The sequence below is a fragment of the Triturus cristatus genome, chromosome 6 (genome assembly GCF_964204655.1).
Source record: "Triturus cristatus chromosome 6, aTriCri1.1, whole genome shotgun sequence".
Taxonomy (NCBI): Eukaryota; Metazoa; Chordata; class Amphibia; order Caudata; family Salamandridae; genus Triturus; species Triturus cristatus.
This window is the reverse complement of record NC_140589.1, coordinates 234,777,677-234,790,325: the sequence shown is the minus strand read 5'-3', so window position 1 is coordinate 234,790,325 and position 12,649 is coordinate 234,777,677. Positions and strand designations below refer to the sequence as shown.

Genomic DNA, 12,649 nt, shown 5'->3' with positions numbered 1-12,649 from the left:
AGTAACTTATCTCATTGAGAAGGTATTAGTTACCTGAGAGTATTAGCAGACCCTGAAGGGCATCACTGCTTGAGGAAATTTACCGTAATCTTCACCTGGCTGCCTTTCCAAAAAGACTGGTCCGGCCCCATGGCCCCCCACCAAGCACGCGTTGGCCTCGCCACCGACCTTCATTTCACCCTTTGACCTTCCAATACAAAGCCAACAATGCGGTAATTGCCTTCAGAAATGTAATCCCTTAATGCCTGAGCACAGAGGAGCACGTCATCAGCTGTCCCAGGACGCGCCAGGAGAGCTCTGTGGGCCTGTTTTGTTTGTTTGTTTTCAGTTCTGTGGCAGCCCTATTAGATGCCAGGCTGGCAATCATTAATGTCAGTGTGGGGCAGAGAGCGCCACGGGCTACACTCAACATGACATGCAAAGGAGGGAGCTCCAGAGAGCGGTGAAAGCGAATGCGCGAAAACTATAAAAAATATGGTAAGTTGGAACATTTTTTTTAAATAAATAATATTAAGGATGCGTCAGGGTGGGGGGGGGAAGGTGATGGCAAAATATTATTATTTGTGCAAAGCACTGACTGCACATCCTTGTGATGAATAGTACTGGAGATCTCACCCGCATTGTAAATTAATCTGATTATATATTAATAATAATGACGAGAGTCGCAGTCAATGTTCGAACAATGCACCATTCTTTTAATAAGACAACTTCTATATATTTTACATAGGTGTAACTCCAATTACCCATGGGTGTTGGAGTGCTAAGGAGAAAATTAAAATTGGTTCTATTCCTAGGTACATCTTTGAATAGATTGTGGATGTTTAATGGCGGCTGTTTACTTCAGTTTACACCTGTAGGTCTGGCTTTACAGCACAGCATACTCAAGACTGATTGTTACTAATTTGAGCTATACAGAGTGGGTTTTGGCACCAGGATGTGAAATACCGCACTCCTTATTACTGGCCGTTTTGTGTATCAGTCCGCCCTCTAGAAAGTGCTTTATATTGAATACACGGGAAGCTATTTTGCATGTGAATAGTGCACGAAATCATCACACTTTTGTGGGTTCTTTATCTCGTATGTGCATTCCGTATAGAAAGCAATCCTTTTTTGCTATTTTTCTCCCCAGTTTTGGCAAAGTCAGTAGGTCTGGCTTTCACCTGCAAAATAGCATTTGTTCATGCCTATTTTCACACGAGTTAGCAGGTTCAAGCCAGACCCACTGGCTTTGATATAGCTTGTTATTTAGCGCCCCTCGTGTCTTGGTGCTGCATTCCGTGGAAAACCACTCATACAAACCATTTGGGATCGGTCAACTTGAATGTCCATTCATGAGGAGAGGGAGTGTGTGCAGAACTGTGTCACACAATTACTTACTTAATGGCTGTGCAGTTCCAGTCGAAGGAACACATCTGCCAACAGGGACCCTAGTAAGCATTGGTACAGTCATCAGATCCAGGCCTTTTTTGCCATGGGCACTTTGCATGCTGACCCTTGTAAAGGCAAACTACAAGTACAAGCATGCAATTTACTTCCTGAATTTCAGGACTGGAAAAACAGAAGGTGGCACTCATGAGTAGGCCTGGGCTTGAAATTCCGCTACACTCGCTGAGTTTGCAGTTTTTTCCTCTCCCCCCTCGGTGTATAGCACGGAGTTCCCCAAAAATACCACGTAGTGGCGCGGAACTGAGATTTTCCTCTCCCTCGGCTTGCCAAATTTAAGTTGGCGAGCGCGAGGGAGGAAAATCTTACTTTGGACCACCTCCCGGCGAGATTTCTCAATGTGGGTGGTTGCGGATGGCCGCTACTGCTCGCATTGAGAAACCATCCACTAGCGTTGAGGAAGCTGATGCTCGAGTAAAACATCTTCTCGAGCAGCAGAAAGTAGCAGCGTTCTCTTTCGCTATGCGTGGTGGCGTTTGCACTGATTTTACAGCGTGGGACAAACACCCAGCGCTAAAAATCAGCACTAGCAACGCAACATATCACACTTCGCCGCTTGCGGAACTCTGCATAGCACGGCAAAGTTTTTGGGTAACTTTATGGAGTTCCGCATAGCAGAACTCCGCCCCGGCCATTTCATGAGTGGATGGGTGGAAGCTATGAATTGAGGGAACTTTTGGAGCAAACACGGAAAGCATAACAGGTTCCAAAATATGTCGAAATCTCATTTTACGAGATTAAAAGAGTTTCATACGTGATTTCGGATATTAGGATTGCATTGCTGAATTTAATATTATCTTGATTTTATATCTGCCAAACACCTCCTATATTGTGTGAAAACTTCTGTCCATCCTGGCTCTTTAGCCAACAGCACTGTGCCTGCTGAGATTTTTAAGCCCAGTCGTACGTTGAATGTAAAACCACAAACCCCAGAATGCAATGTGTTGCTGTATTTAAAACAAGAACTCAGTGACATGGTCATACATAATATATGGTCGCTTGGCAGCAATGACACCTATGTCTTAACTCTAAATCACATAAGATAAGTTAAATAGAAATAAAGGAAGTCATGCAGATTTTGCTTTCTTCTACTCGCTGTAATTGGTTGAACTCCACACAAGTGTGGACTGAGGTCTTCTAAAGACTTAAATTAGGTTTTCTTTGTATACTATTGCTGAAAACATTGTATACATTATTCCTGATAAGGCTGCATTGAAACATTTCCATTTTAGCATCTTCTACACCTTCACACACCCCACACACCCTTCAATGCCAAGTTTCCCAGTTCTATGTGTAATATGCTGCTCCAATCCAGGATGCTTTTTCTTTGAATTCTGGGAATTGTAGTCCGATTTTTATAATGGAATAAACAAGACTACATGTACCAGAATGTAAAGAAAAAACCTGGACTGGGGGAGCATATCACGTATGGTAAAACTAATAGGAGGCTATATCACTGTAGTCACATCTCTTTCAATGTCAATGAATCCATGCAATAAAGCCAAGTGTTAGAAAGAAAAGCCCAAAATGAAGCAACAGATTAACTTGTATGTTAATAGTATTCTTTCTTTTAATAGTCATTTCACATTGGGGACACACAAGTACAGCCAACGCATTTCATCCTGTTATATTTCATATCGGTACCCTAATATAGGTCTAGGGAACATCGTACACTTTCCCTACATCATCTCCCCTTCATTTCATATGAACAAGCCTTATAAGGACATAACTCCAAATAAGGACAGAATGCCTCATAGGGACATAGAGCCTTATAAGGATCGACACCTTTTAAGGACTAAACCTTTCACCTAGTTCCATACCGAGAGTGTGTTTTTTCCAATTGATATTGCTAAGACGTCATCCTTAGCACATATGAATAATTTATGAGAACACTCTCTAGGGGCTATACTTCACCTCTCCTATCTACCCACAAGGTTTATCCCCAATGTCATCCTCATACTAAACAATAGCTAACACACGCACATGGCCTGTATAAATACAGCACCTCTTGCTATCAGTAGGCAGGAGGGAACCGAGACTTCAAGGCCGACACACTAACCAGAGACGCTGAAGCTCCGACATGCAGTCGCTCCAGCTGACAGTGGTCTAACCATACCTCGTGGGGTGTCCAACTAAAGTCCAGGACGAAGTCCCACACTCTCGCTATTCAGGTAATGGGGTTTGACTAAATCCTAGCGGGATTCTTGGCTCTTAGACTTTCAGGCTCTTAGACTTATTAGCTCTTTCGCACCTACTCACATGCTAGGTACACTTAGGTACATCTAGACAGGCATCATAGGAGTACGCACTAAATTTTATAAATGCATTTTATATTCATGTATATGTTCATGACTATTGCAAAATGGTAGAACTGTACTATTCCTTTTTATTCACTGTACTGCTGATCTTATATCTCTGCTACTGTGTAACAGTTGTATTAGCGCATATATTTTACATGAGAGGAACAACGGTACAATAAATTCTTATTGTAAACACACCCAACTGTTTCTTCTGTGCATCTCTCTGAGACAAAACGAGCAAGCACGAGAGACTGGGTGAAAAGTAGTATATTGTTTCTACGAGTCTGAGGAATCAGGGTTTGTTGTGTTCTGATAAAAGGAGATTCTAGTGGCACTGTGAGCCAGCTAATGCAAAAATAGTCTACCATACTCGGCGGGGTGTACAGAGTCAGTCTGCCACCAGACCCACAGTATATGTTATCCAAAAAACAGCGCAAGTCCTGCATGAAGGGTACTATAGGAACTGCACTACAATACCACCACTTAGGGACTTATTCAAGTTAACCTGTTGCTTCATTTTGGGCTTTTCTTTCTAACACTTGGCTTTATTGCATGGATTTATTGACATTCTTCAAGATGTGACTACAGTGATATAGCCTGCCTCATTGATTAAATATTAGAGTAAGATAGTGCTCCTTCTCCTATTAGTTTTCCAAGTTTTACTATTGGTTTGTTTTTACGGTTGACCCTGGAAGAGAGCACATCAAAATTAGGAACTGCACAGTGTGCAGCATTTTATACCACAACCTTTATTTGTATTTTTCTTTATATAGCAAACGGTCCTGATAAACTTGGCAGGGCTGCACACCACCAGGCAGATCACAAAATATTTCTAATTGGAGCTAGTTCATGTCCATGGTGGTAAGTTAAGTCAGTGCTTGGTGCAAACACCATCTATTATCCTGAAACTAGGCTTCTGGAGTTGGCAATGTGTGAGAAGTATGTTTGTGCACATTTTGTTGAGGTAGCGATGTTTTGTTTTTTGTGCTACTGTGTTTTTGTGCTGCATTATTGCAATGTAATTTGTGTGTTGTATTGTGATTCTGGTGTTGAGTTCTGTTTTGATTGTTTTGTTGTGATATGCCCTGGCATGTTTTAATTGTGTTTTTACATTTCCTTGTGTATGTTCTTTTGTTATGTTCAGTTGTTTGCTTTTGGTATGTCAACAAATGGTGCCATATTTCCAGTCAAGAGCAGCACATGCCTTGAAACTTTGTGATAAACAACCATTTACCACCATCTAGTGTGGTAAAATAGAGCTGCTGCTATTTAAAACACCAGCCAGCCCACAACTGTTTCAGGAACTGAGTCCAACCTTATTTTTTGATAATCAATTTTATTGTTTTTCAAAAACAGTAAAAAACAGCACTGTAATTGCATTTCAAGAATAGTACATTAGTTGATTGTCATCACCAACTAAGCGCCAATACACATTGCGGCCCGTACCCGTCTCTAAGGTTGTGTTTAGACTCAATGCCAAAGGGAACTCTGTCACTCAAGCTGGCCCAACCACTTTCCCCAGATCCACCCATGCTTGGCTGGACAACCCCTAGCCACGTACAGTGGTTTCTCCTGCGCTGTGCACCAGTCTACGCCTTTGCGCCATTTGGTTATACTAGGTGGGGTAGGATTCAGCCATGCGGCGGTGATGCCCCGTTTGGCCACCATGATGGCAGTGCCCAGAAAGAGCTTGTCCGCCCTATTCCCATCCAGGCCGTCCTTGATACCCAGAAGTAAGTTCAAAGGTTTAAGTGGCACCACCCAATCCAGGGCATCCGCCAGTTCCGCTACTAGTGTCTCCCAGTATGGTGTGAGATGTGGACATGCCCACACCATGTGATAAAAATCTGCTGGTTCAAGCCCACATCATGTACAAGAAGGGGTGGAGCTTAGGCCCGCCCGATAGAGGCGACTAGGGTTGAGGTATGCAAAGTGAAGGTAGTACAGCTGGACCAGGCAGAGTTTAGCCAAGGTAGTAATGGTCTTGGGGGCCATCAAGGCATCCCGCCAATCCTCGTCATCCAGCGGGCCCAACTATGTCTCCCACCTGTGTCAGAGCGAGTCAAGTGTTGTTGGACTGTTGTTGATCAAGGAGCGGTGTAATCTTGATACCCCACCTTTTCCCAAGTCCCCCATCATGATCTGCGCTTCCATTGGACTGAACTCTGGCAGTGTTGTACCCATTGGTATGTGCGTGTTAAGAGCGTGGCGCAACTGCAAGTATTTATGAAATTGTGATAGGTAAAGGGTGTAGCGGGTCTGTAGATCTTGGAACGATCATAAGTTGTCCCCTGTCCACACATCTCCCAGTTGTGAGATACCAATGAGGTCCCACTTCTTGAAGCCCTCTAGAGCCCCTACTTACCACAGCCAGGTTCCTTTCCATAGGGGTGTTTGCTGTTTCAGCATTTTGTCTCAGTGGGTGTAGCGTGAGGCTGAGCGCCAGGCCAGCAGGACCGCTCGAGTAACTGTTGGAAGGGTCATGGGCACCGGGCCTCCATACATAATTGCCTGGATCCGTGCCAGTCCCAGGTCTACTAGATCAACTCTGTATGCCGGATCGGACCAGCTGCCATTGAACAAATCGTGCAGAACGAGCAACCGAGTTGCTAGATAGTACAGATAAAGATTGGTCAAACCCATGCCCCCGTCAAAAGGTGGGATCTGGGAGTGAGTGAGGGCCAGTCGTGATCTCGAATATCCTCAAATGAATCTTGTGGCAATACTGTCCAGCTTCCTGAACCAGCTGCGTGGTAGATGGAATGAGGTTTTCTGGATAACGTATAGGAAGTGAGGGAGAATCATCATTTTGAATACGGCTATTCTCCTGAGGGGATTAAGTGGTAAATTTTGCCATCCTCGGAGATCCTTCTTAGCTCTATTGACCAGTGGGGTAATGTTAAGTGACCATGCCAGGTCTGGGAGTAACGCTATCCAGATCTCCAGATATTTGAATGACTGCCGCTGTATGGGGATGGTAGACTGCCAGTCAAAGCATTACCTTGAGATGTGCAGGGGCACTAGAGTTGATTTGGTCAGGTTTAGGCGCAGTCCCGACGCCTGTCTGAAGGTGCGGAGGATTTGAAGGCAGCAGGCCCAGACTGCTCCGGGTGGACCAAAAAAAGCAGGACATCATCTGCGCACAGGGCGATCTTGTCTTTGTGGGTGCTCTTCCAGTTCCAGCCTCTCACACGCTTGTCTGCCCGGATGATTTATATATAAGAAAACAATGGTTCCTGTGGATAAATAGAACAAATATTTGAAATACTTGTGCACATTCGCAATAAAAGGACCATCTAATGTCAGAGGGCAAGAAAAACTTTCTACACAGTTTGCTCGGTATAACACATTTATGAAAAAATAAATAAACAATAGGTACACTTCTTTCAGTCAAAAGTAGTACTGTTTGTGCATTGTGTCCACAACTGAAGAAATGGATCCAATAAGTGAATATACAAAGTGAATTATTATGTACACGGTTTCCATCAGTTGTGAAAAACGACCATTCTTATACAGTATTTTTTACAGCTTCAGTACACAATGATACGGGCTGGGTAATGGTCTGTTCTTTTTTACTTGTCGACGGCGTTTTGACCCTTCAATCAATAGGGGTCTCCTCAGGACTAACGATGTAGGGACATCTGGATGAAGAGAGTGCTGCCTCTGTGACAGTGAAGTGAAAGGTGAAGGTAAAAACTCACGTGTGGACCCGGCCGCGTTCTCAAAGTGAGGTCAGGACGGCACTTCAGGATGTTAGATGGCCGGTAAGCTCTTCTTTAATTTCGCTACAGCCATAGCGTTCTGTTTGAGAGCGTGGTGCTGATTACAGTGACGGTGCACTGTAGGGTATTGTTGTTCTTGTCTGGATAAATCAATTTCTTAGGCAGCAGCGTGTGTCAGCTGCAGTGAGGCCTCCCAAGTAGGCTCTGGGTGAAATGGATGGTGACTTTGCCTGCTTCCCCGAGAGTACCCAGGGAGAAAACCAAGCCCTGATTAGTAAGGAAGTATTGGCGGAGTTCCTCCCCAATTGTCTTCTGTATCTTATTATCTTGGAGGAACCATGCGTTCAGTCTCCAGATGGGTCTTGCTATGCCTGCGTAGTCACCCAGTTGAAGGAGTAGTGGTGAGCAATGTTCTCTCTAATTTTTTACCTCTGTGTGCGGCAATGTATGCTCTCTGTGCGCTGCAGCCAAGTCTATGTGCGCCAAGAACCTGACCATGCATGCAAGTGCAGCGACAAATATCAGTGCAACTAGCCCTCCAAACGTTTACCTAACTGAAAAGAAATTGCATTTCCACATGTACAGCACCATGTAAGGGGTCTTAAGACAGATTTTACAATTTAGATACACCTGCCACTGTCTTTATGGACAGTCCATCCAAGAAATGGCAAGCCATGAAAGCCCCACAAAAAGCACAGGTTTAAGTGAGCCAACCCAAAGCCCTTTCTCTGTATTACTTCTAGTAGATCACAGAAACTGCCTGATACTGCTTTTTCACCTGGATAGAGCTCATGCTATTGGCCTCACACGATCACTCTCTGTGGTATGTCGACAGTGGCGGCTCCTTCGTTAAGGCAGAGGAGCATTGCCTCCATGCTTCAACTGCAAGTTCAATACAAAACATTAAGTGCACTTTGCAGATTCTCCACATGCTGCACATTTACAGCCCAGGTGGAGAACACGCAAACCTCCCAGTCCCTCTCTGAGTGCCGAACCATGGTGCTCAGATCAATCACAACGCTGCTGTAGGCAGTGCCGTGATTGGCTAGGGGATTCTGGGAGGCTGTGTGCTTCCTGCTGTGGAAAAGAGGATGGAGGAGAGGCTTTTTATTCCCCACCTTCCCTTCCCTCCCGCCCACCAACACCCGTTCGGTAGCTGCCACTACTGTATGTAGAGAGGCTAAAGTTTGGAGGTGCATGTAGTCTTGACACCACTAGGACCCATTGAAAGGCACTGTGCGAAACTAGCACTGCATCTGCCTCAACTCCAGAGCTCTCAATCATGTACCGCCATAAAAATGCACCCACATCTTCTTTTCAAGACACCTGAATGCAACTTAGTTCACAGTATGCACTGTACAAGTCATATGCTGCATAAGAAAATACCTATTCACCTCATCTGAAAAAGCAAATTAGGAAACTGGTGATGAAATACAATGCGAAGCATCCATATGCCATAGTGTATATTGTTTTAAATGGACTGGTAATAGGGTGACAGAAACCATATAGCAGCGCACAAACCACTGTTGTTTTCTTCAGCTAGCCGCAACATAATGATCAAAACATGCACAGTGCTCAAGAAAATAAAATGCCTGGCGCTATTAAACCAAAATAAATAACAAATCGTGATTCTCAGTCAAAAACTACACAATACACTGCTTGCATGCTTGTGCCCTAGTAACTTTGTGTGTTAGCTCTGACGGCTAACGCACCCACTGCAGCTTGAAGACTGATAATGTTAAGATCTCTTTTAAAATGCAAAAGATCCCTGACCTTATTTTTGTTAAAGTGTCCTTTCCTCATGCTTGATGTAAGTGTGAGTGTTATAAGTATCACAAAACACATGCATTTAAATAAAAGCAGGTACTGTACAGTGTTTTTAAATCACACAGCCACTAAAGTGTACTATAACTGCTTGGTTTATGAAGGAAGCATCAATGCCAACAGTGGCACTTTACACAAGTGTATGCACCTTTTTGTAAACCGGCCAGGCTGCAGAGTGGTAATGAAAAAACAGCATCATTTCTTGCATAGTGCATAAAAACAAAAACAGTGAGGTGGTGTGTCTAGAAGAAAGTGCTACAATGAGTGCTTTTTGTGAAAACAAATTCCTGAGACATTCAAAGATAATGTTAGTGACAAATTAACAACTAACCTTACCTGTTTTCAAGCGCTTAAAATAGGCAGGTACTCTGTGGTACAGGCAGGGCTCGAGCTGAGGATAGACTCGGGAAGACACTGTCTACCCACTATTTGCAGACTATAGCGCTGTCTACCCTGCTGCACAACTGGCCGCTTTCAGCGGAGCGTCGCGTTCCTTTCCCACTCCTCCCGGAATTCACAGAAGTATGCTGAACTCATCCCGGTGTAATTGTCTGACACCAGGGCACATTCAGCAGTGCCTGCACGCTGTCTGCTTTTGTTCACACGTACAAATTATACATTGACAATATATCATGTGTGTGTAAATCAATGTAAAAGATGTTTTACATAAGACAGTGAGGGTTACAAGGTGCGGTAGCCACATGTCCTTCATAACTCACTGTGTTATATTAGAAAGGATTACAATTTATGGGCTGCAAGCAACAAAAGGGTCTCTGTCTCAATAGCAATAACTGACTTATGTTAGACCAACTGAACATGCATATCACACGCAGTGATATCACGCCTATTCTGCCTATCAAACCTGTGAGGTAAATAAAGCCCCTATTGCCACCAGCGGGTCAGATATAACAAACACCCCTTCACAGGTTGCTGATCTACCTATGCCTTCACCAAATGAAATGGACAAAGTGGGCTAGAATGTACTCGGGGCGACCTTAGCATATATAAACTTCTATAGGGATCACAGTCTATTGGTATGGCTATGCAGAATACATTCCAAATTGCCAAGACAACCTTCTCATGAACAGTAAGCATCTTCAAATAAACATCATTTAGTGCATATCTCAGATACGGAAATGAGCAAAATTGTTTATTTAGCTTGACACTGCAAAACGAGCCCAAAATAGAAGCTTTGAGTCAGAATAATACACTGGTGGACAGCTGCCCTGCAGTGAAAGAGAGCAATCAGAGTTTGTATTAAAACATTTCTGCTCTCTGATTACTACCACAAAACACTTGTAAACGTATTCATAGTGCAGTTAACATGGTTCGATTGATCCGGCCCATCACAGAAAACCAGCTGCTGATACAATAAAAAAATCACCTCTCTTCGCTGTTGTTTGCAGTTTCCTAGAACAGAGCTTTCAAGTTTCCCAAGCACATTGCTTAAATAAACAAAGATATTACCAACTGTTGACTTGTTTATCGTGGCACAAGAATTGTTTCTACAGCCATATAGCAGCAAGTAAAAACATTGCAGCTGTTTTACTACAGTTTCTTGATCATTACATACGAAGAAAGGGTCAGTTCTGGCATTAACTAAATTACTATCTTTTAGATTAATGCATTGATCTACTCATGATAAAGTGTCAGAGTGTCTTACATACGGAATTGAAATGTCACACATTTACAGACTTAAGCCATGAAAAGTCACACATAACCAAATGGAAATCTTGGCAGCTATGGCTGCAGCAGCATCGCTGTCCGCTCCACTCGTAAACCACAGGCCGTGAGTAGACAAAAAATAAAATTAAAAAAAGACATGCTCTGCAAGTCAAATGCGGAGCAATGCAGATTGTGTGGCTTTTTAAATATATTTAGGGACTGTGAAAGCGCGTCATGCTTCCAGACAGCACTGCTATTGTGTGGCTTTTTTAAATATATCAGTGCTCTTGAAAGTGAGATAGCAGCATGATCTCTAACATATTTAAAAAGCCATACAATACTCTTTAACAAGCCACTTGCTGCTGACCTTGTTATGACCCTCAGCCTGAGATCCCTGTGATATATCATATCCCACAACAAGCAAAAGACCGTTTTCTGCGCTGCTCGCGTTTTTTATAGCTGTGGCGCAAAAGGTCTCTTGTGTGATGGGATATGCAGTGAAGTGTGCGCGCCTCAGAGGAGACACTGCGTGCTAGTGATAGCACTAGTGCGCGGGCGCGCATGCGCGCAGCCTAAAGGGAACACTGGTGGTGAGTGGTCCGCGATCCCTCGGGGGAGGAAGGCAATGTTGGTTACTCTCTGGCACTCGGGCTGGCATATTATCATATCAATGCTTGCGTGGGTATGGTGCGCCGCAGATGTGTGAGCGTAGTCAGTGCTTCTAGGGTTCCATGTTCTCCAGACATCACATATGCCCAGTGTTGACACTCAATCTACCTATTTCTTAGCTTACTGTTTCCTGTTAGGAGTGGGCGAACCTGTAGTATCAAGGTCTGGGCGCATGACCGCGTTGAAGTCACTCCCCAATCACTGTCTTGCCCAGGGGCAGGGAGGTGACAACATTGCTAATGTTGGTCAAGGTGGTTGTAAGAGTGGCTGGTGGGACATATACTGACACTAAATTGATAGTGCTCCCTCCAAGTGATCCGGACAAAGCCACAAAGTGGCCCAAAGGGTCCCTCGTGGCATGGGTGAGTACGAAGGGAAGGTTTTGCCTGATGAGAATTGCCACCCCACATGAGCCCCGTTCGAAGCCAGAGTGCCAAGATCTGTCAAATCCATATCTCGATAGGAAGGGACAGTGGTTTCCCAATAAGTGAGTCTCTTGAAGCAATAGAAAGTCTGGTGCGTGTCCTTGGGCATACCTCAGGACCGCTATGCGCTTGACTCGATCTAAGAGTCTGTTGACGTTCCATGAAAGCACCAGAAGGGGCTCCTTGTTATACATTGTGTGCGTCATGAGTATTGGATGGGGGCCAGAGGAACAGGTGGCTCAGCCATCTCGAAGGGGTGAGCTGGATTGTAAGCAAGTGTGTAGTGGTCTCTAGGCGTATGCTTTGCGAGCCTCGCGTGCGTTCACGCTGGTGAATGGGACGTGTCCTGTAAGAACCTAACAAAGGTAAACCAAAACGTAGGACAATGGTCCCGACACCCCTTCCCCCCTCAATCCCCAACTCTATACTTCTGGAACTGAAGCATCTGTCGCCCTAACAGCGTCAAAGTTAACAGGCTAAATTGTTGTGTTTAGCGTAGCAGTTGCATTGTGGACCCCTCTGTAAATTCAGATGTGTTCTTAGCATCGGAAGAAAGTGTCAAATTACACTGAGTCGATGTGAGATCCTGTCTCAACCTTCT

General features: G+C 44.3%; 1 protein-coding gene across 3 annotated transcripts in view; it reads left to right on the top strand.

Annotated features, from left to right (window-relative positions):
- Positions 1-350: 350 nt before the first annotated feature.
- Positions 351-12,649, top strand: part of LOC146816703 (uncharacterized) — a 29,316-nt gene continuing 17,017 nt past the window's right edge. Inside the window, exons 1-2 of one of the 3 annotated variants that reach the window (XM_085610592.1) lie at positions 383-477; positions 7,353-7,507. The gene's annotated coding sequence lies outside the window, so the exon portion shown is untranslated. Of the gene's footprint in view, positions 478-3,498; positions 3,615-7,352; positions 7,508-12,649 lie in introns of those variants that run through there. The other 2 variants (XM_085610591.1, XM_085610593.1) reach the window with 2 other exon arrangements.